Source organism: Alligator mississippiensis, chromosome 6 (genome assembly GCF_030867095.1).
Source record: "Alligator mississippiensis isolate rAllMis1 chromosome 6, rAllMis1, whole genome shotgun sequence".
Classification (NCBI taxonomy): domain Eukaryota; kingdom Metazoa; phylum Chordata; order Crocodylia; family Alligatoridae; genus Alligator; species Alligator mississippiensis.
Genome location: NC_081829.1, coordinates 33,372,523 through 33,394,407, shown reverse-complemented (window position 1 = coordinate 33,394,407; position 21,885 = coordinate 33,372,523). Strand labels below are relative to the sequence as shown.

Sequence of the window (21,885 nt, the reverse complement as noted above, 5' to 3'; positions counted from 1 at the left end):
AAATGACAAGTCTATTCATCTTTCATTGTTTTAATTTGCAATGACTTCTAGAACAAGTAGAAGTTTGCAATGGCTCTGGGTGCATGTTCAGCTTATACAACATAGGACTTGTTTACACCCAGGTGAATACTTCCTTCATTACTCAGAAGTTCCCTAAGCTTTCTATATTACTTGCACTGTATAAATTATAAGTCTGTATTTACTTTTTTACAAGACACAATAACACTTTTGTACAGTAGAATCTATCAGATCTCTTCAACCTACTCTAAGGAATGGGCTCAGACACACAACAGTAGTGTTGCACAAGAATAAGGACGTCAGGCTTTAAAGTACACCTGATTTTTCTTGTACTTGCATAATACACATACAAATTATAACACAAGTGTGATTTTGGTTATTGGAGGTGGTCAAACAAAATGGTAATGTGTAAAACCAGAAGCGAGAGATTCCTATTCTAACTGGTAGACATAAAAACTAACATTTTAAATCCTAGATGGGTTCAGGGAAAGAAAAGTATCTTACACATTCACCTGTTCCAAAAATTACCTGACATTTAAACAGAGCGAACTTCAGGATGTTCATAGAGTACAAGTTTCTTCTGCCTTTACATAGCGGAGATAATATTCACAAAGACTCCCTTGGAACAAAATAAAAGCTTCTTCTGATTGACACCTATCTGGATAATAACTCATCTCCACCAGAAACAATTAAATTAATAGCTGCTCAAATATGTATGGGGGGGGGGGGGGGAGTGCGGGTTAGAGGGGGAAGGTATTGCCCAAACCTAACCCACAAATAGCTTGCTAATTTGTCAGTCAGCCAAAGTAAACAGAAGGGCATGCTATAGATTTAGTTAAATGCCTCAAGAATAGACATCAAATAAATCAGTTAGTCCTATCTAACAGGCAAAATTACAGTTGTTTAACAAGGATGATTTTCTTTACTTTAAGAAATGTAAAACTCTAGAACTATTGGTTCAGAGATGATACCTTTTATTAGACCAACTAAGAAATCACGAAAAATATTTTTTTCTGCAAGCTTTCTGCACCCAGAGGAACAGACTTCCACCTTTAGCTTCCTCTGTGCAAAAATGAAGTTTATTTTCTACATATGGGGATGTTTTACCATCTTAAATTTTCCCTAAGCTTGAGGAAGGGCGTGTGCACCTGAAAATTTGCAGAAAAAGATACGTTTTTGTGTGATTTCTTAGTTGATATAATAAAAGATATCATCTCTGAACCAAGAGTTCTAGAGTTTTGCATTTCTTTTTGTCTCAGACCACAATGGCTACCAAATACATCCCCTTTCTTTACTTAGAGCTTTTTCCCAACACAAAGTCTGTTAAGTGTTGTTTGTGTCATTTTAAAGTCCATACTAACCAGCAAGAACACTTAGTTGGTTTGTGTAAAGGATGGGGGCTTATATTTTCTGAGGAACACATTTTTATACAGAAAGCAGTCTCTCTGTGGGGTTTTTCAATATTTAACTCCTATTTCTAGCAGTTCCTTGATCCTGACTCTCAAGTTAAAAGGTGTGGCTTCCTACTGTGATTCTCAGTGCAATATGTATGATCCAAAAGTACGGGTTAAGTAAGTAATACATTAAAAATCTCTGAACACTGAAAGCCTGAATCTGTCTTGGCAGCTAATGAAAATTATCTCCATATATGATTATTTTCTATTGTAGGGGAAGGGAAGGAAAACCCCCTTAGATTTCAGGGAAACAATAAAGACAACAGTTGACTGTGACTATAAACCACTGGTTCTCAACTGGAGTTCACAAGAGTCTTCCAGGGGTGCTGCTGTACAGAGGCTATGGCTGCAGAGGCCAGTCAGACTTACCCTACATGCCTCATGCACAGCCAAATTGAGAAGGGCTGCAGCATGAGCTTGGGTTCCTGCCTCCATTAGGGTTACCTGATAAACCTAAAACAGGCAGGAGCACCTGGTTCTGCTGCAGCCCTTCCCAGTCTGACACTGCACAGTGTCTCCCAGAAAGAGGTGTGCAGAACAGGTGGAACCTCGGTTTCTGGGAGAAGCATGAAACCGGACAGCGGCACACCTGCCTGCTTTAGACTTATGAGAGAACTCTAATGCAGGCAGAAGCATACTCTTTGGCACAGCCCTTCTCTGGTCAAGCTCTGCATGAAGTGCATGGTGGCAACATCCTGGTTGAAAACCACTGAGAAGCTGTGATTCTCAACCTAGGTGCTGCCAAATTATATAAGAAAAAGTTTTGGAGGGGTTTCCAGATTCTAACAGGGTTGAGAGCCACTGCTGTAAACTTTAAGAGTTTGTACAGGAGTGGGGAGAGTAGAAACAATAGGTGAAAAGCCTTTAGTGCCCTGTGCTACATCATAGCTGGTCATTACAAGCAAGGGCAGGGTTTGAATTATGTAGGAGCTCAGGAGGACTGAGCACCCCTCCCCCCCCGCCACCCATAAGAGACAAAAGCGCCCCCTGTAAGATTTACAAATCATGACCAGGGGAAGATGGGGGCTCCAATTTTATTAGGGCATTGTGATTGGCAGCCCAATTTTTTTTGCAGACCACCTCCCCGCCCCCACAGGAGTCAAAGTGTAATTCAAACCCTGGGCAAGGGTTGACTGTTAGCTAAGAAACTGCTGCAAAAATCAGTACCCATCTCTCTGCTTCTTTTGTCATTCATCTACCTCCATGGAACATTGTCCCACAAGACCACAAACTCAGTGCTCTGCCTTGAGATGTAGACATATGCTACATCTTTTGCAGTGTCTCTAATAAGTTGTTTTCTAAGATAGGATTAACAGGAGGTCTGCACATATAACAAATGAAAAATTGGGACCAATGTAAATGCATTTTGTGCAGCTGTAATATCATTTACTGTCTGGAGGCTTTTTGGCAAAAACCTACAAGCTGCTCTTCGTGGTACTGAGAAGCTGAATTACTTATGCAATGGCTGTCTTAACTCTGAACATCCTGGCTTTAGTGGATTTGAAGTTGGACTTAATGTAATTTTCTGGTTTTCTCATATTTAAGTTCAGCTCATACAGCTCCACTAGTAAAATGCGCCTAAATTAACTTATTCCACCCCCCGACATAGTTGTAAAGATACTTGTAGATTACTAAGTAGGTAACATTCCATTGTTATTTTGCTGACTAAGCCATTGCCGTATGCCTAAATTATAACCACAATCTCTCACATACTAAGACAATATGATCACTAACACTCTGGGTTCATTTTGTTATGGAGAGCAAGAAATGTATTAACAAGAAGTCTAATGAAGGTCAAAAAAACACTTGCAAGTCAATGTAAGAAATGTTGCCTTGGGGAATTTAAAAATCATACAACCTGGCATATATTGACAATCTTGCAAAGAAAAAGTCCTATAGAAGTGCAAAGGTAAAATTATCATCACTACTTGCAATGAATTACAGTGGAACTTAGAAGTAATTATACCCACATTCTTTTATTGGGCCTTTGTATTATAAGGATCTATAGATAAGACAGCAAATAGAAGTCTAACTGGATATTCAAAAAGTAAGTAGGCAGGTATCTCTTCATTTTAAAATAAAAGTGTATCCAGAAATATAACTAAAGCATGACCACCTACATTTCTTTGCGTCATGAAGTTTACGAAGAACTGGAAACAAATTATAAACATTTTGCAACAGAAGGTTTCAGAAGGTCAGTGATTTAAGAGAGTAAGAAGACCATATGATAATTTATGAGTAAGGATCTCAGTTTTCATGCACAACACAATTAAATTTTTTCTATAACAGAATATATTCCTAGCATTTATTAATTACTCTAAGTGAAGTCATTCTAAGGCTTTTTAGGCAAATCACCCAATCACCAACAAAAACAACTATAACCCTTGGCTTTCTTTACTGAACACCATATGATCACACATAGAAGAAAGGTGAAGTAACAGCAACAAAGGACCAAGGTAATCTTTACAGTGGAAAACGTGATTTTATTAGATTTAAGACAAAAGGAATTTTCCTGCATTCAGGACTGAAGATCTGACAGTGAAGTACACTGGAACCAAAACATAGTACAGTGGTTCTCAATACTTTTAGACTCAAGGCACCCTGAATAGATTTGAGATACCCCTCAGAAAATGTCAATTCTTACTTTTCGCTTGTTTTTGACTACAGAAAAATAATAAAGCAATTCTTCTGTTGCAAAGAACTCAGTCAAATCACAATAGCACAGAATGTTTTTAACATTATAGATTCCTATTTGAAATTTTTGGGTTTATCTTGTGAATCAAGTTTAGTACATAACAATGCTAAAATTGCATGGCACCCAATGGCATAATTGGAAGGATCTCAAGGCAGCCCAGAGTGCCATGACACCCTAGTTGGGAATCACTGGCATACTATATCGGAACAAACAGACAAAATAAATCCAGACATCAACAGAGTTAGTAAAGGTATAATCACAGATATTAAAGAGCATGGAGTCCATGACATAACCTCATAGCACACCTGTTTGAACAGGAAGAGGATCAGAGATAAAACTACTGACAGCAACAAAATGAGAATGTTGAAAAATATAAGAAGTAAACCACATTAACAGAACCTGGGAGACCTGCAAGTTGCTCAAGGCAGTCAAATAACATTCTGTGATCAATAGAATCAAATGCTGCTGACAGATCAAGCAGGATCAAGACTACATAAGCCACTGGAGTCTTCATGAATAAGTAAATCATGAAAGACTCTACTGAAAGTCTTGGTATCATGGTAAGGCTTGAAACTGAAATTCCTGAATAGTTGGACAGACTTGCAAGATAATACAGGGAGTATAACTGCAACACAAACACCTCTCCTAGGACTGTGGCCAAAACACTAATAATTCATTGATAATGTTTCTTAATACCTCACTTCTTCCTTTCCTACTGATACCTAATAAAGAAATAAGACAACTTCTGAAACTTGCCTAAATGTAGTGGATTATTAAAACAAACAAGAGGACAGTCAAGCTCACTAATAATGCTAAATGATATGTGGAAGGGCAGCTGTAGGCTCTGACTTAAGCTAGGCCTTTGGAGAAAAAATAAAAAGGTACTCACATTAGGAGTTGGATTTTTTAAAATGCTGAGCAATGTCCTATTTCTGTTCCCACTGAAGTCAAATTCTTCTTGATTTCAACTGGAGTCAAGATAGGTCAGAGAGGAATGAATATGTGAGAAAAGGAAAGCCTTCTTCATTAAATATCATCATTAAATTAAATTACAAGGAGCTTATATTTGCCAAGACCTGCATGATTTTGTTCACTTCCAGAATGTACAGTCTTCTGTTGCCAGAGAGAAGTGTACTACCTCTGAGACAGAAGAGTTGGGGTAGAGTCTTCACAGATGCTGTGAAAAATTAAGATTTTTTTTGTAAAGTTCCAAGTTTTGATTTCTCAGAACTTTTATAGGAGCCATAATTGGGTTACAACAGTCAACAAAAATTAGGGGTCTTAACATGTGATGGAACTGTTTGTTCATTTTAATTAGCATACATCTAATTAGCTACCTGTAATAATGTCTTTATCATATTGGATGAAGCTGTAATGGATGGAATGGACTAATTTTCAACAGAAGGAGACCCTACCAGACTAGGTGTCAGGAATAATACTGCGCTGAAGGGATTGTAAAGTACTGGGGAGATGCATTAAGTTTTTAAGTAACTTTAATGGAAACATTCTACATTAGTGAAGTAATTAGTGCTCTAAGGTCATTCATTTTTAGCTCTACATTTTTCAGGGTTTGTCTTGACATTAAGGTAGGAATTCTTAAGGGTACATCTAATTAAGAATAAAACAATGGTATATGTGTTCTTTTTGGACCTCTTTCTTCTCTAAGCCCTGAATGAATGATCCTAGGTGTGTGCCAGACTGGCTGGCTGCTTTCACGTTGATGATGAATGATACACGCTCTTCACCACGACTTAACAGCAATTACTGCTTTATTTTATTGTGCATTTGTGTACCTCTGATCATTCTTGAACGCTTACACTTCATTTCAAGGCCTCAAACATCTTTTAACATTACATGGATTTCCTGGCTCAAGGGCCTGTTCTGCCATTTCAAATATTTTTGATATTGTGCCAAATGTTTTCAGGGATTTATCTATCCTGGCAGCCCTTGTTACACTAACCAAGCCTTTTCCAGAGTGACCCCTGGATAGTTTTATAAGTGAGACCTGCATAAGGAGGAGCTCAGTCTGGCAATGTGAACAGATGAGGCAGTTGATATTCATTCACCTCCTGCACCTACTGTCAAGCAAACAACTTGACATGACCACGTTCGCTGGAATCTAGATATGTAATCTATGAGAACTGTGGATGCTATTTTTCTGAAGAATTCTCTGCAATTTTATCAACATTTTGCACAATTGTGGTAAACAAGATTTCCACAAACTGTGGTGGAAAACAAGATCAGGATTTCCAGTGGTCTCTTCTTTAGGTTTTTGCACATGCTAATTGTGGGTGGCCTCTTTATCATATTGTTGTGCTATTCACATCAAGGCCCTTCTGTCACAGAGTTCTCTACACTGGAGTACTTTTCTAACCCTCTGGGCCCTGTCCCTTAGTGTGGTCTCTTTCTAAGATGCTTACTGAAAATAAAATAATCCTCCCATACTAGAAAAAGCAAGGAAAAGCATTACCTCAATGTAGCCTTCTCCAAACCTTGTTTCTTTCTCAGCATTTACGAGAAGGGATGTCCTTGTGTTTGGTTACTTTATCTCAGTGATTCTCAACCAAGGTGCTGGGGCATGCTGGGCTACTCTGAAATCCTTTTAAGGGTCCTGCAGGGGGCTGTACAATATTAGATGTGCCAACAGCTAAACATGATTCACAAGATAAACCCAGAGATTTCAAATAGGAATGCATACTGTCAAAAACATTCTGACCTCTTGCAAGTTTTCTGAGTTATCTGCAATAGAAAAACTGTTCTATGATTTTTTCATAGCCAAGACAAGCAAAAGGTGAAAGCTGACATTTTCTGAGGGGTGCCTTGAGTCTAAAAAGGTTGAGAACCACTGTTTAAGTTCCTCTCTGTCCAAGCTGACCTTACTTACTCCTTTCCAAGCTCACCCAGAAACTAGAGTGGGAGATAGTGCCACTAACTCTGGCAGCTTTGGGGTGGGGGGAGCTTTGGAGTTTTTGTTTTTAATGTGATTTTCTGTCTCATTCTTGAAAGGTAGTAGAAGAAGGGAGCTTGAGCAGGCTCCTGGGGAAAAGGATTTGAAGGAGACAAGTAGGAAGTTCATTGTCGCTATGTTTTCAGCACTCCTAAATATGTGCAAACTGCAATATTATGTATTGTATAGAGATATACGATCTAGCCTGAGATACACAAAGAAGTCTAGCATGGTAGCACATCAAGAGGCTGAAGGCCATGGACAGATAATCATTTGTGGCACTGCAAGTCCCTCAGCACCCTGTTGTGCTATAAAAATGTCCACAAACTTCTGGAAGACTTGTTTCAGGTTTAACACTAGGAAAAACTTCTTCACAGTTAGAGTGGCCAAACTGTGGAATAAACTCCCTCCAGAGGTGGTGCACAATCACCTACCCTAGAAATCTTCAAAAGGAGACTGGACGGTCACCTTGCTGGGGTCACACGAGTTGTCTTTCCTGCCTAGTGAAGGGGGGTTGGACCCAATGATCTTGTGAGGTCCGTTTCAGACCCTACAATCTATGAAAAAGGGCATTATGAGGGGCATATGTATATTCACAACTCCCTGGCTGGGCCATCACAAAGCCACCACAATGGCATGCTCTCCCCCAAGAGGGGTGATAGGGGGCTGCTCCGTGGCTTCCTCCACTCTCCAGGGGAGCCTGTCCATGAGCTCAGTTGCTGACAGCTCACCCTCTTCTCCTCTGGATAAGGGGCCACTGGGCAGCCTGGTTGCCTTTCATGGAGGGCTGAGAGGAGAGATGCTGCTGCCCTGGAAAGCAGGGCAGAGGTGTAATATTTGATGGTTTGCTTCCTCTGCCACCTGGAAGCAGCAGCAGTCATTTCTGCCACTGCTGCCACTGTGGAAACAACACCAGTCCTATCACTTCACCAGTGGTCTTGCTACCATCATGGGCAGATCTGTTGCTCCCCACAGACAGCTGACCATAGGGAACAGAGCTTTAGCCCCCAGTTCTGGCTGGGCTGCAGCTCTGCTCCCAGTGGGCTGTCAAGCTGTCAGCCACTCTTCCTCCTTCCTACCTTGGAAGGGGAGAAGGGAGAGCAGGGCACTGTGTGGTACTGAGAGAGCAAGAGACCTCCTGTAGCACTACATGTAACTGAACAGATGTTACATGCAGTGCTACAGACAAGTTTCTTTTTCAAACAAGTACTTCTGGAGCACTTGCACCCTTTTGTGGCACTACAGGGGTTGTGCACACCTGTCCCCTGAACGTTTGTAGTGCTACAGTGATAACATCTGTCCAGGTCTAAGTTACTCTGTTTCTGAGCCCACATCAAATTCCATGGTATCATAGTCTAGCCTCTTTACAGCTAACAAGGGAAATTATACATTACACTGAAGTCTGAAGGGTAGATGCATCTATAAATCAGTGCTGAGAGAGACCTCTTTCTTTTAGTCTTTCTATGAAATTAAAAGAGACTGTTCTAGTGCATTCCCTGCAAACTGCAAATTGTTTCACAGAAGACTATAGTAGTGGCTTTCTTTAAATTTCTTCCCCAAAATATACTAACTTACCCTGTTTACAGGAAGAGTAGCAAAGGCAGGAATTACATGGCACAACCTCTTTTTAAATTGTGGGAACACTGGAAGTTGGGAATGTCTTTACTGGATATCAGTGGACAACCAAAATGTGCTTTGTTAGTTGTCATTCCTAGAGCAAAGACAGGAAAAGTAAACTTGCCTCTTGTCTTCATATTGAATTCTGTCTTTTATTTGGATTCATCAAGGGAAAAATTTCACAAATATAAGAGCAGCACTTTCCTTCTAGTTGTACTCCTTTAGGATTTCTTTTTGTTCAATAATATCCCTTCTGCAGGTCACCTGGTTAAGAGAAGGCATGACTACTGCAGCAAAATATTCTTGAGATGTGAAAACCTTGATGACAACTGATGTTAACATGCAGACCTATGTACCATCAGTTTAGCTTGTTATATAAAGCACAGCAATAGCTTTGTATGCATATTCTTATTCCTGGTTAAACATTAGTGATTGTCTTTTTGGATTGGCTTCCACAATTCTGTTAATGTAATTGTTATATTAAACTCTGTCACACAAAAAGGCCCTTTTTGCCAAATCTCTCTCTAAATTATCTCACTATAATTAAAACCACACCAGCTACTACATTGACAAATTGCTTATCAACTCGCACCCTAAAATGTACTCTTCACACTATCTCATTGTTGCTTTCATGTGCTGAGATGTCTGCCTGTATCCATCTGTTGTCCCTGTTTTACATATATGAGATCATCTTGTTACTCTGTGTTTGTACAGCACCTAACATAATGACATCTCATCTGTGAGAAGCGCCCCTTAATGTTACTGCAATACCAGTAAGTGTGTTTCACTAAAGAATAACCTATGTGACATTTATATTCAGACATTCAGATTCTGAAATGTGGAAATTGTGTGTCTGTACCCATTCTGCAACAGAGCTGTGCAAGATCAAAGACTATGAGCCTTTAGTTTCAGGCCTCTCTTGATCGGCATTTTCAATTCTTACCATAAAATTAGTCCTTGTTCATTGAGATTATCCCATTTCTAAGAGAGACATTATCATTGCAATTATGTTTCCCCAAGAGCTTATTTCAGGAGCTTCTTCAAACAGGGAAAAAAAACCAATACCAAAATTATTTTTAAATATAGTTGCAACAATTTTTCACCTCAATTTCAAAGCCTTGCGTTGCATGTAACATTCTTTTGTTGATGACTTGGGAGTCAGATTAAAACAGCTACTATTTTGTTTTTCCTATAAGAAAACTGAGGTGAAATATAATAATCATTGCCATTTAATTTCAGCCAAATAAACTTTGCTCCAGGTATCATTTTGATACACAGAACAGAAAGAGGAACAGAAAGAGGAACACAAACAAGGGGTTACCAAGTAACATAATGGAAGGTAGGAGGGGAAGTTACACTTCTGTTCAATTATGATACTACAGCTACTTTTTCTACATACATTAAAACTCCAAGACTAAATCAATAAATGAGACATTTCTATAACAGAACCTATCCATATCTCTCATAAGGTCCAGTTCCATAGATGATCAAACACACCTTATTAAGACAACTGTAACAGATGAATCCAAAATAAAAGACTGGATAGCTATGAATAATAGTCTTTGGACCTTGATTTTAGTTTAAATATTGCCACTTTCCAGATGGCATATAACCCACATACAAATTAATTTCTAATCTTCTTGGCCCAACTACAAGCTTAACCTGAACAAAACATCAGTTCTTAAAAGAAACTGGCTACTTTGTAGCTTCTTGTTACACAGAGAAAAGAAAACACATTTCTACTTATTCTTTTTCAAAACAAAAAATCTTAGTTTCAAAAGACAAATCCATGGGGTGGGTGTTCAATGCAATGACCTTCTCTACAGTTGTATCACCTTGGCATGAGGGAGGATATAAACTGTCTCCACCAATTAGCTAAAACTGCTTAGTTCAACTAAGGCCGTTCAAGATTGAGGGTCTAATCTAAAGTCCTTAGAAACCAATATATTTTGGATCAGTACCTCAGTTCAACTGTGTGACCAAGCATGATTGAAGTCAATGGATGCTCTGCAAGTGACTTCAGCAGACACAGGTTCGTGCCCTAGCAGAAAGTTATATAAAGCATATTTAACTTTCTTATATGAATCTGCCAATCAGGAGAGTGGCTTTACATTACCTCCCTATCTTCTAATAAATAGTTGGAAGCAGATCATGTTTGCACCTCTGTTGTTGTGTTTTAGGTACCCATTTAGAGTTGCAAACTTGACATAGCTACATTCTAGCCACACCTGTGCTGCACTGAATTTCTGTCCAGAGTTAATATAGGGTGATTTATTTCACTATAAACTAAAATTTGCTATGGTTTGTGTAAGTAAAAAAATAACAAAACAAGCAAACAAATAAAAAGAAAAAAAAATCACTGCAGAATCATTTAGTAAGACTTTAAATGCTTCATACCTTCATCATAACTAGTTGTAAACTTTCCAAATACTTTTTAAATATATACAATTTAAACAATGTATATTGCATACATTTTAAAAATAGCTAGATATTCACACACAGTTTCTAATAAGGATCACATTTACTCTGGGTGAAAGGCAGAACACCTGCCAACTTTAGTACCTGAGATTGCTATTGATGCCAGTATGTCTTTGCCAGCTTCCTTGAAACCACTTGCCAGGATGCATATTAGTTGAGTTATGTATTCAAGATCTTTATAAAGACAGCAGAAATGAAATGGTGGCAGCACTACAGTAGTTGCTGTTTCCACATCAGCTTTTGGAATATGTAAGATTTTGACAGTGCAGACAATTTAAAGTTCAAGAAAATGCCACTGATAACTGATATTACATTCTGTTTTAAGACTGCAGGTAAGAAGAAACAAAAGTCTCGTAACACATCTGCTTACAAGTCAACATTTCACCCTCTTATATAAATATGTTCTAGTAGTCAATCAAATTAGCCAGACCAAATGTCGTCCTCCTTCCCAAAATCTCTTAAGGGACAAGCACAATGAACAGTAACTGTATGCAAATATGTCCCAGTTTCCTAGTGAAGTCTGCCTTTCATCCTCTTGTGCTGCCTTTTCTTTCTGACAACATGCAGCACTGCTTTACCCACAATGCACTTTTGCTCTCATTCTGTCACACACAAACCACACACACACACACACACACACACACAGAGTCTCAGCAGACTGGAGCAAACGCGCACACACACACACACATACGTAGACACACACATGCTCCTTCCCCCCAAAGAAACCAACTTACCCACAAGTTACATTTCATTCAAAAACTAGTCCTCCTTTGCTCCCCCTTCTCTGTTTTTTCTGTCTCTCTTCTGTTGCAGAAAAAGGCCACATATGTCTGAAAACACTTCTAGGCAGAAACCATCTAGTGCAGAACAAAGACAGCCAGGGTTGCCTTAATCTCAGCACAAGGCAGCCAGTAGCTATTTTCAAGCCTGTTCTCTCTCTCTCTCTCTCTCTCTCTCTCTCTCTCTCTCTCTCTCTCTTTCCCCCCCCCCCCCTCTGAGGGCACCCTGCTCTGTTTCTCTCTCTCTCTCTTTTCTCTTTGCCTGTCCAGCTACTGCACAACACACATCAATTATTCATTGCTTGTCTCCCGGTTTCCAGGCAAAACCAATCACAGATGGAGTCTTGCTAATGGGCTCATGCCGTACTTGCCAACAGGCTATTTGTGCTCAAGCTACAACCCTCCAGAGACAATAAAGAGAATCAGGTTAAGCTTTAAAACTTCACACATACACGAACAGACCTGAAACAGTGATATACATGTAAGCATCCATATGACATTGCTTAGGAGTACATCTTCAGTGTACAGTATGTAAGAAGGCTGCTTTAAATCTTCTGAAAGGGTTTTAAGAAAATCAAACACTCAGAAAATCTCACCTCAGCTGCATGTTACTGATATTGATGGTTTTCTTTTCTGCCTCTAGTGATCCATCTCTTGTTCTCCCATTACACTCACTCACTCTCCTTCTCTCCCCCCCTCATACTCATACACACACACACATGCAAACACAAGCAAGCACAGCCACTTTGCCAGAAGGGAGAAAAGGGGGGGGGGGAAGAGAGAGAGAGAGAGAGAAAGAGAGAGAGAGAGAGAGAGAGAGACGGAGACAGAGAGAAGGGGAAAAAAAAAAATCAGGCAGCTCACATTTCAAACTTACAAGGAGGGGTGGTGCTTAAAACACTAGGACAAAGCCTTTTTCTTTGGCATCCAGCCAAAATACTAAAATGAAAATCTGTAATCAATTAATTGAAAGCAACACTTGTTTGAGTATGGATAACAAATCAATGAGGGCACTCAGGCTGAAAAGTCTTCAGATTTGGAAAATCTTACACACTGGTTTCCCCCTCCCCTGCTCAGAATGCTGTTGACTAAATCCATCAAACTAGTCATGCTAATTAGTGGCCAGAGAAGCCTCTGCGTTTTCGGCAGCGCTTGTGGTATCTTATGTGAAGAGGAATTGGTCCATTGGTGGGAGAGAAGGAGGAAGGGAATCGACAAGTTTTCTAACAGGATGAATGTCAAAACGTGCATCAGGGACATGATTTACCTTAATAATTTGTTGATATATGAGAGGGATGTCAATGTAATTGGGTTGGCACTGATCTATGAACATGGGCTGGGTGTTTTTGGGTGGGGGGACAAGGAATGAAGGAGGGATTGTGTGATTTGAGCCTTTTTATTTGTGATAATCCCAGATATTGCAATAGTGTTTAACATTTACATGTCACTGGAGTACACAAAGCACCACCCAGGCATTAAGTCCTGAGAAATGGGTATTATCCCTAATTTTCCAATGGGGAAACTGAGACACAAGGAAATTAAGAGTCTGCATTACAAAGGAGGCTCAGGGAATTACTGGCAAGTCTCGCTCCCATAGGCTGCTTTGGAAGTCTCAGCGCCCAAATGACTTGCTCAAGACTACAGAGAAAAAGTCACTGGCAGGGACAGGATTGAAACTCAGCTCAGTCCCTCTCACACTCCACCCATGGCTTATGCTTCTTACCAACTATGGTAATTTCATGTGTTATTTAACAATTATTTTAATTTCAAATTCAACACTAAGAATTTTCAATCCACTTGACCCTTCAAAATTCCTCTTTGTACTGGAACATGTCTCAGTAAGCTCTTACGCTTAAAGTGTTTCTATAAAGTTTTGATGTTATAAAAGGAAAAAAAAAAAAACGTACAGGAAGCAAATGTGACATATTTTTCCTCCTCAGAGGGAGAACTGGCAGTTTAAGTTGTGGCCTACCAAGCATCAGCTTTTTCCTGACATAGCATCCTGTGGTAAATAGCCACTTCCTTCCCAGGCACAACCTTCACATATGGCCCTCCACTTCTTAAAGGTGCATGGACTATTTTGCAGAGCTCCTTTGGATACCTTGCTGCTACTTCCAATTTGTTGGGTTTTTTGTTTTTTTTTTAAAGAGGACTTCATTAAAACATAAAACAAAAATACTTGCATGTGCACCAACTTTCTTTTAAGTTAAAGAGGCTAAAAAGCCCCTGCATTTTCTTTCTAGTGTTTATAGTTACCACATTACATTTTTGAAACATCTTAGTTTAACTGTCTGCAACATGACAGATCAGGACAGCTGACTCTAAGAGGTACGAAAGAGTAGTTCCAGTTTAAAAAAAGGGCTCCATAAAAATGACATTATTAAGTCATGTCCAAGTTTATTTTCCCCTATAATTCCAAATCAGACACGTAAAAACATGTCTTCTTTCTTTTTTCATTCAGCTAACTTCCAATCCTATTCATGCAACTTGGGGTCAAGACACATGATCAAGACAGTTAAACCAGCCCTACCAGGGTAAAGGGTACTGTAGATCAAATTCAACCTTCTGTTATGGCTCTATGATCCCAAAGTTGCACAAATGTAACAGAGAGAAGAATATTAAAACAATATGGCTGTCATAAGTATCATTAAGGACATCATTTGGCCCGCAGAACTGTAGTGGTGATGATACATCAATGGGAAAGAACCCAAAGAGATTCTCTGAGCTCAGAGTGGGTCTCCTGTGCTGATGGAGAAAGCTCAAAACAAAATATAATTTTACCTACAAGTGGATGAAATTTGCAATGGAGTTGGGGTGAAAAACACAGAACCTCATGAAAGGTGGGGTTTTTTTTTTCATTTTTCAGAGAAGAGCTGCTACATCTCTTTAAGGAGATGTAAATTACACTGATCAGCAGGCATGGCTGTTGATAATGAGCCTGACTTTTAGATGACAAAGTAGTTCAGGATGGGCAAGGCCATGAGGGATTTATGCTGATAATCTCAAACAAGGACCAACCTCCCTCCTGCTGAAATTTCACTGATTTCAGACTCTGGAGTTATGCCTGAGGATAAATTTAACCTAAACATTCATTTTATTTTATTATTCAAATATATACATTTACATACAAACAGACACACAAAGAAAGTGCACATGTTTGTGCTGCTTTTAAAGTTTCTTACATATGGTTCTTACCCTGGTATGGTGATGTTAAACATTTAGAAAAAATACAGTTGCAAGATGACCTATGGAAGCCTTTTCACAATCTAAGCCACACTGAAATCAGGATTTCCCAAACGAAAGTGAATTTTATTTGAATACCAATACATCTACACATTTTTCGCTTTATTTATATGTAAAAACATGCACATGTTTTGTTATGGCATATTTAAATAAAAAAAAAACCCATTTAAAGAGGATCACTGATCTTTTCTGCAATTCTATCCACTTTCCAGTGTAATAGTATAGGTTTCTCTTTAAGATGCCTGTCTTTTCAACGGAAGTGGTTTAGAGTAGACAAATCACTTATCTAAAAATTATGTACTTACTTCTCCTTTGACAAATCTTCAGCAGGTTTCTAATCCCACCCTGCCACTTGAAATATCACTTTCTGTGATGACATTTGAGTCACAGTTGTCAGAAGCATCATGCACTGTGGTTAAATGGATTAAATCATACTTCAGAACATGCTATATTTTGGAGAAGGAGTGGTTTATCATTTGTAGAAATTAATCATAACAGTTTTTTTCTCTAGGGCAAATTCCCAATCATTTTTAAAGATTGCATAAGCCCCAATGACAGCAGTGTGTCAAATTACATCATAGGAAGGGTTGTCTCAAGCAGTGAGAACTATTAACAAGACTACTGAAGGCATTCATTTTTGGGAGAACAGGGGTGCCCATGCTGGAGAAACAGTTTTTAAAGAACAGGATAGGAGAGCAAGCCCCATAGCTGTTCTGTTGCTGCATACATGGATTCTGCACTTTAACAATGCATCTTGCTCCTGTGAGACCAAGGGTGTGGGCAGAGGTAACTCTTTGAATGTTCTAAATGTACTTTAAAACCCAAGGCCATTTTTGCACATGTTGTGGGACGTGGAGCCGGGCACCTTAATTAGCAAACCGGCTAATTAAAAGTGCCCGCATGTCACATGTATCAGCATTGGTGTGCATCCCTGCACTGAAAAAATGGTGGCAGGGCAGCTTGAACGAAAGCTCATCAAACGTGTTTTATTTCAAAGTGCACCACCACCATTTTTTCAGTGCTAAGATGTGTGGCGATGCTGATGCATGTGATGTGGAAGACTGTCAGAATGCATCATTTTCTGTTCTCTAAATGTGTGCATGTTTTCAAAATGTGTTGGAGCAGGCTCCATGCACGTGTATAGGAGCCCCAAGAGTCTAGATCAGGGGTGTCCAACCTTTTTAAATGTGGGGCTGGATCACGAACTTTTTATTACCCAGTGGGCCAGCGAGCCATATTCAAAGACCTCACAGGAAGTGGTATCACATCAGGAAGTAATGTCACGTGACCTTTGACACCAATGAAGTTGCAGGAAGTGACAATGAAATGGGTCTAAATAACCAGTTGAAAACTCTCCCTCTATAGCATCCACCTCTGCCACTGTTCGGGACAGGATACTGAGGTAGACGGACCATGGGGCTGACCAAGCATGGCATTTTTTATGCTTTTATGTTCAGAAGCTCTTATGGTCTTTGGCTGACCTTCCAAACTATGGCTAAGGTTTGCAAAAAGGGGTAGAAAGACATGTTACAAAGCTCTCATAAAAGATTTGGAGCTCTCTGAATCCCATTCATTTTAATGGAAGTTGGCCTTTTGACTCAGCTTTGAAAATCTCAGTCCAAGGCGCCAACCAAATAAGCCAAAATATATTTTGCATTTCTATGCAGTGCATCTATGTGGGGCTCTCCAAGCATTTTACAAACATGAAATGAACCTCAGGATGAGCCCAGCCAGAGGAGCAGGGGCTTAGCTGCACTTCTCCCTACCCGTGCTGGTCAGTGCCAACCGCCTCCACTTCTGCTGGCTGGTGCTGACCTAGGTGGATCTGTCCCATCCGGAGCAGCACGCAGCTGAACCTGGCTTCCCACGTGCTACTGGGGATGGGAGGAGCCCGGCAGCGGAGCCGTGTGCTGCTCGGGACTGACGGGCGCAAGCAGAGGGAAAATGCAGATGAGCCCCTGCCGCTCTGGCTGGCTTGTCCTGTCCCGAGCGGCATATGGCTCCGCCGCCACTTCTGCTGGCCGGTGCTGACCCGGCCAGGCTCCTCCTGTTCCCAGTAGCATGTGGGAATCCAGCTTCAGCTGCATGATGCTTTTCCTGGCTGGTGCTGACCTGGCCGTGTCCATCCCATCTGGAGCAGCACGTGGCTGAAGCCAGCTTCCCACGAACTGCTGGGGACGGGAGGAGCCTAGCTGGGTCTGCACCAGCCAGCACAAGTGGCGGTGGAGCTATGTGCCGCTCGGGACGGGATGAGCCTGACCAGAGCGGCAGGGGCTCAGCTGCATTTTCCCCCTGCCTGCATTGGTCAGTCCCGAGCGGCACATGGCTCCGCCACCGCTTCTGCTGGCTAGTGCCGACCCAGCCAGGCTCCTCCCAGCCCCAGCAGCACGTGGGAATCCAGCTTCAGCCGCGTGCTGCTCCGGATGGGACAGACCTGCCCAGGTCAGCAGCAGCCAGCAGAGACGGTGGGGGAGCTGTGTGCTGCTTAGGACTGACCAGCGCAGGTAGGGGGAAAGTGCATGGCTGGGCTCATACTCTCCCGAGAGGCACATGGCTACTCCTCTTCCCACACGCACCGCGTCGGCAACGTCAAGCTGACGCGGTGTGTGTGGGAACCTTGTCCCTTCCCCAGCCCTTCAGCAGCCATTAGGAAGCTGCTGAGGGGCCGGGGGAGGGACAAGGGGTGGGAACGAAAGTAAACAGTTTTTACTTTCATTTCCTGTCGCAGCACCACGGGCCACAGAAAACAGCTTGGTGGGCCGCATGGTGGCCCGCAGGCCATATGTTGGACAAGCCTGGTCTAGACATACACACCACTTAAGACAGGTTTAAATTTTCTGGAATGGTTCAAAAGCACACCAGGAAAAGAGAGTACTATTTTGAGCCAGTTTGCCATGAGCCATTCAACATTACATGGGGGGAGAGGGAGCACAGAGCATTCACACCCAGTATTTAGTCAGTCCTGTAGGCATCTCAACTGCAGCACTCCTCACCCTTCCCCATTCCCATCAAACACCTGGAAAGCAATAGGCCACTCGAATGCAGCCAAGACACTGCTGTGCAAGCAACAGACCATAGTCCAAAGCCTCAGAGTGCCTGCCCTGCTCCAGGCACTAGGTAGTGAGAACCCAGACTCATCTGGGGCAAGAAGTAGGAGTGGAGGGGTTTACAGGTGCTGCATGGAGCGGGGGAGGGCTGTGGTTCTTGAAGGCCTGGGTGTTGTGGGCGCTTCCCAACATTTCCATGGCTTTTGAACCCATGCATTGGAAAGTCAATTCCAGCTCCCTGCCAGAGTCCTGCACTCTGAAGTTTGCAGACTAATTTGGGGTAGAGGTGTGAGTGGAGTGGTTGCTAGGGGATGCGGGGATTTGACCCCTACTTGTGATGACCAGGCAACTGGTGTTCTGGCGCCTCCCCAAGATCTCTTCATCTTTTTAGCTACTACACTGGAAAGGGGCTTGTCAAATTTAACTCCATGTTAGAGTCCTGTGTTTCAGGTTTCACAGGCTAATTTGGAGTAGGAGTCAAGACACAGCAATAAACTTAACCAGTGTTAAATACAAGACAAGTAATAATAATAATAATAATGCTAAACACTTCTTAGCTCTCAGTAGAGGGGAAATGACAGTGCTGAAGAAGGGAAAGAAAAACAATCTCCAGTTCGAATGATGCAGTGTGCAGTCCAAATCACAAGTGATGCCCAATGGATCGGGACATGATGCCTCAGTGTGATTTCATTATTAGGGACACTGCAGAGCACAACATGCAAAGGTAAAGCAGAAAATATGTTTAGAAAAGCAGAGCTGAGGGGTGACGTATACATTCATGCTCTTTTTTTAAATAGCCATACCAACAACTATTCTCAATCCTAGAATATGATTGCTCAGTAATACAAAGTATGAGAACCAATATGACAAACTACCCCTGGTGAAAGATGTGAAGAATCGAAGGTTATCTTAGGGCACAAGTGTGCAATCTCTATTCAATGGAGTAATGGCTGAGTAAGGATGACAGGATTGGCCACCTGGTATTTAATTTAAGGATTATTTGCCCAGTGCAAATACATTGCAGCATTGTTAAAATGGCTTTTAAAACCCTTAAAAAAAATTACAATTACTTGTTAGAAATATACAGAATATACATAGATCATTGGCCTTGTAGCTGTTATAAATCACAGGGCTGCATCCCTGCCAGACAGAAGTGATATACTTAAGAAAAATGGAAGAATAAAGATCCTCTAAACCAGCATCAAGTATCTTTCATACATAAACCACTTTTCCAGGATCAAACCAAGTCAAATCAGACAGAGGTGCAAGAAGCAGCCCAGGATAATAAGCAATGAAGAAAGACTCTCTAAGGTGGATTACTCCTGCCTTTTGTTTAAGTCAAAGATTAGTATAGCATGGAGCCCATATTATAAATTAAGTCCTTTTCTTTCTGCTTCCTTTTCCTGCCTAACTTCTCCAAAACAAAGGCAGAAAAATTACGTAATCTAACATAACAACTCCCACCACACAGGCTCGTCTTGTCACCACTGTTATCTGTCATAACTTGCATACACCCTGACCATGTAAATGTTCTGAAGTATCCAAGAATTGTACTGGACAATACTGACAACACTATATTTTGGATACACACAATTGGACTGAATCTCTTAAAATTTCCTGAGCACGTTTCAGGCAATATTGGACGTTTGAGGTTGTGAACATCTTTGTGTGCTTGTACGACCCCATTAGGAAAGAAAAGACCTCCAGCTCTACAGATGGACTCAGGATAGGCTGCAATTATGGAAGCCCGTGACCATTGTAATGAGGAAATGAACCCTCTCCCTGAACTCCTTACAATTGCCACAATCTCTTCTCTGTCAGAGGAAATCTACCATACTGCACCCTATTTAGTGTAGGATGTTATAACCTTCTACTCTCTATTTATTTCCTTCCTTCCTTTTTCATTAAATATCTTTAGCATACACAGGAAAGGTCTATTCCATTTACAGTGAAATATGGAAAAATACAGAATTTCGGTACAAAGCCACATTCATCATGTTCATACACTTATTTGTTCATTGCTTCACATTCTAAGAGAACCTAGGAGGGAAAAAGTAACCAAAAGAAGGAATGTGCCATAGAACACAAAGGACATTTCCCTCCCCCCTCCCCTCCCCCCCCAGCACAGTGTGGCAGATGAAAGAAATATCCTACAGAATCAGAAAATCATTATACAATGATGACAACAGTCTATCAACATCTCCAGCAGTGCTTCTGCACTCCCACCAATAGAACTCAATGTACATCTTCTTTCTGCAGTTATCTGTCAATCAGAAAATTATAAAATTAAATACCAAATGTCCTAAGATCTGTGGAGCTATTCTGTTCTTTTAATATTTAATTTCTGATTATTTATTTATTTGAAGTAGAAACTTTTGACAGGGAAGTCCCAATATGAACAAAACTACCAGAAAGAAATGAGTACCTCCTAATATTTATTTAATTCTAGTGAGCCCTAATTTTTAGATGGCTCTATACAAATAGGTGGAAGCTGGGTTTTATCCATTTCAGAGACTCATCCTTTTCCTTTACTTTGGACATATGGAATCTACTTCATGCAAACCACTTCTGATGAATTAGATAGGAAAAGAGATTCACGGAAGCGTTTTTTATACTAAGTCCAATTTTGCTCCACTGTTGCGACATTCAGGACATTCCTAAAACCTGCTTCCATTCCTTCTGAAGTGTCTCTGTACTCCTTATTAAAGTAGTTTTTATTAAAAAAATTTTGATGCAGATGTGCCAAGTTCACCAATTTTTCCTTGTAAGTTTTAGTATGTCTAGAGAGCTAGTGGCCCCTTTGATACTGGAGGTAAAACTGATTGACTGATTCTGTTCAGCTCACATGCTACTCAAAGGGTAAAGGGCTTTGTTATCATATGTCACTGTTTGACAGAAAGACTGTTTTTTGCCTGCCTGGTTTAGGACTGCATGTTGACAGCCACTGAAAACTATCAACTTAATCACACATTCCCTTTATAACACCAGGATCTACATATAGTATAAGCCCTAACTGCACAAACTGGAGAAATGTAGGAGGTAGGGTTCCTGTGCTATTACTCAACATTTTAAAATTAGTCTTACTTTATACTACAAAGGGGTGAGGATTTCAAAAGCATTCAGAGTTAGGTATAGGCCTTAAGGGGAGCTATACTTTGTACTCCACTTGGGGGACATATATTCTACTCCTAGTCTATTCTTATTTTCTGTTTGTTGTTTACCTATAATACCTAAACTCCAGTTGTCCATTTGTTTGGCTTTGTTGCTTGACAGGGAACTGAAGCCCCATCCTGTTACTAGCAAGAAGGGGGTTAATTACAGTTAAGCTTCCCTCTCTTCCTACAGAGGTGCTCAAGGATGGATAATGCCACAGGTCTGGAGATAGCAGGCTAATCTGATTTCAGAAAAAGGCACAGAACATTTCACAAGAGGAGCTGCTTGGGAGGCAGAAAATGAGCAGTCAGGAGTAAAGAAAACTTGATGCCCACTCCAGAGCTGCAAGACCCTGTTGTAGGTGCTATTTTTTTCTTGGCATTGTAAGACCAGCTTCTTTTGTTTTAGCCACTGTCAAAGTTCCTCACCAAGATCTTCAAAAGACAAAAGCCTC

At 40.8% G+C, this 21,885-nt stretch overlaps 1 protein-coding gene across 15 annotated transcripts in view; it reads right to left on the bottom strand.

The window, feature by feature from the left end:
• The window catches only part of ZMIZ1 (zinc finger MIZ-type containing 1), a 518,414-nt gene that overhangs the window by 112,949 nt on the left and 383,580 nt on the right, over positions 1-21,885 (bottom strand). The window contains exon 1 of one of the 15 annotated variants that reach the window (XM_019497120.2): positions 12,585-12,745. The exons of 12 other annotated variants lie outside the window; for them this stretch is intronic. The gene's annotated coding sequence lies outside the window, so the exon portion shown is untranslated. Of the gene's footprint in view, positions 1-11,293; positions 11,823-11,943; positions 12,153-12,584; positions 12,746-21,885 lie in introns of those variants that run through there. 2 more of the 15 variants (XM_014601447.3, XM_019497119.2) reach the window with 2 other exon arrangements.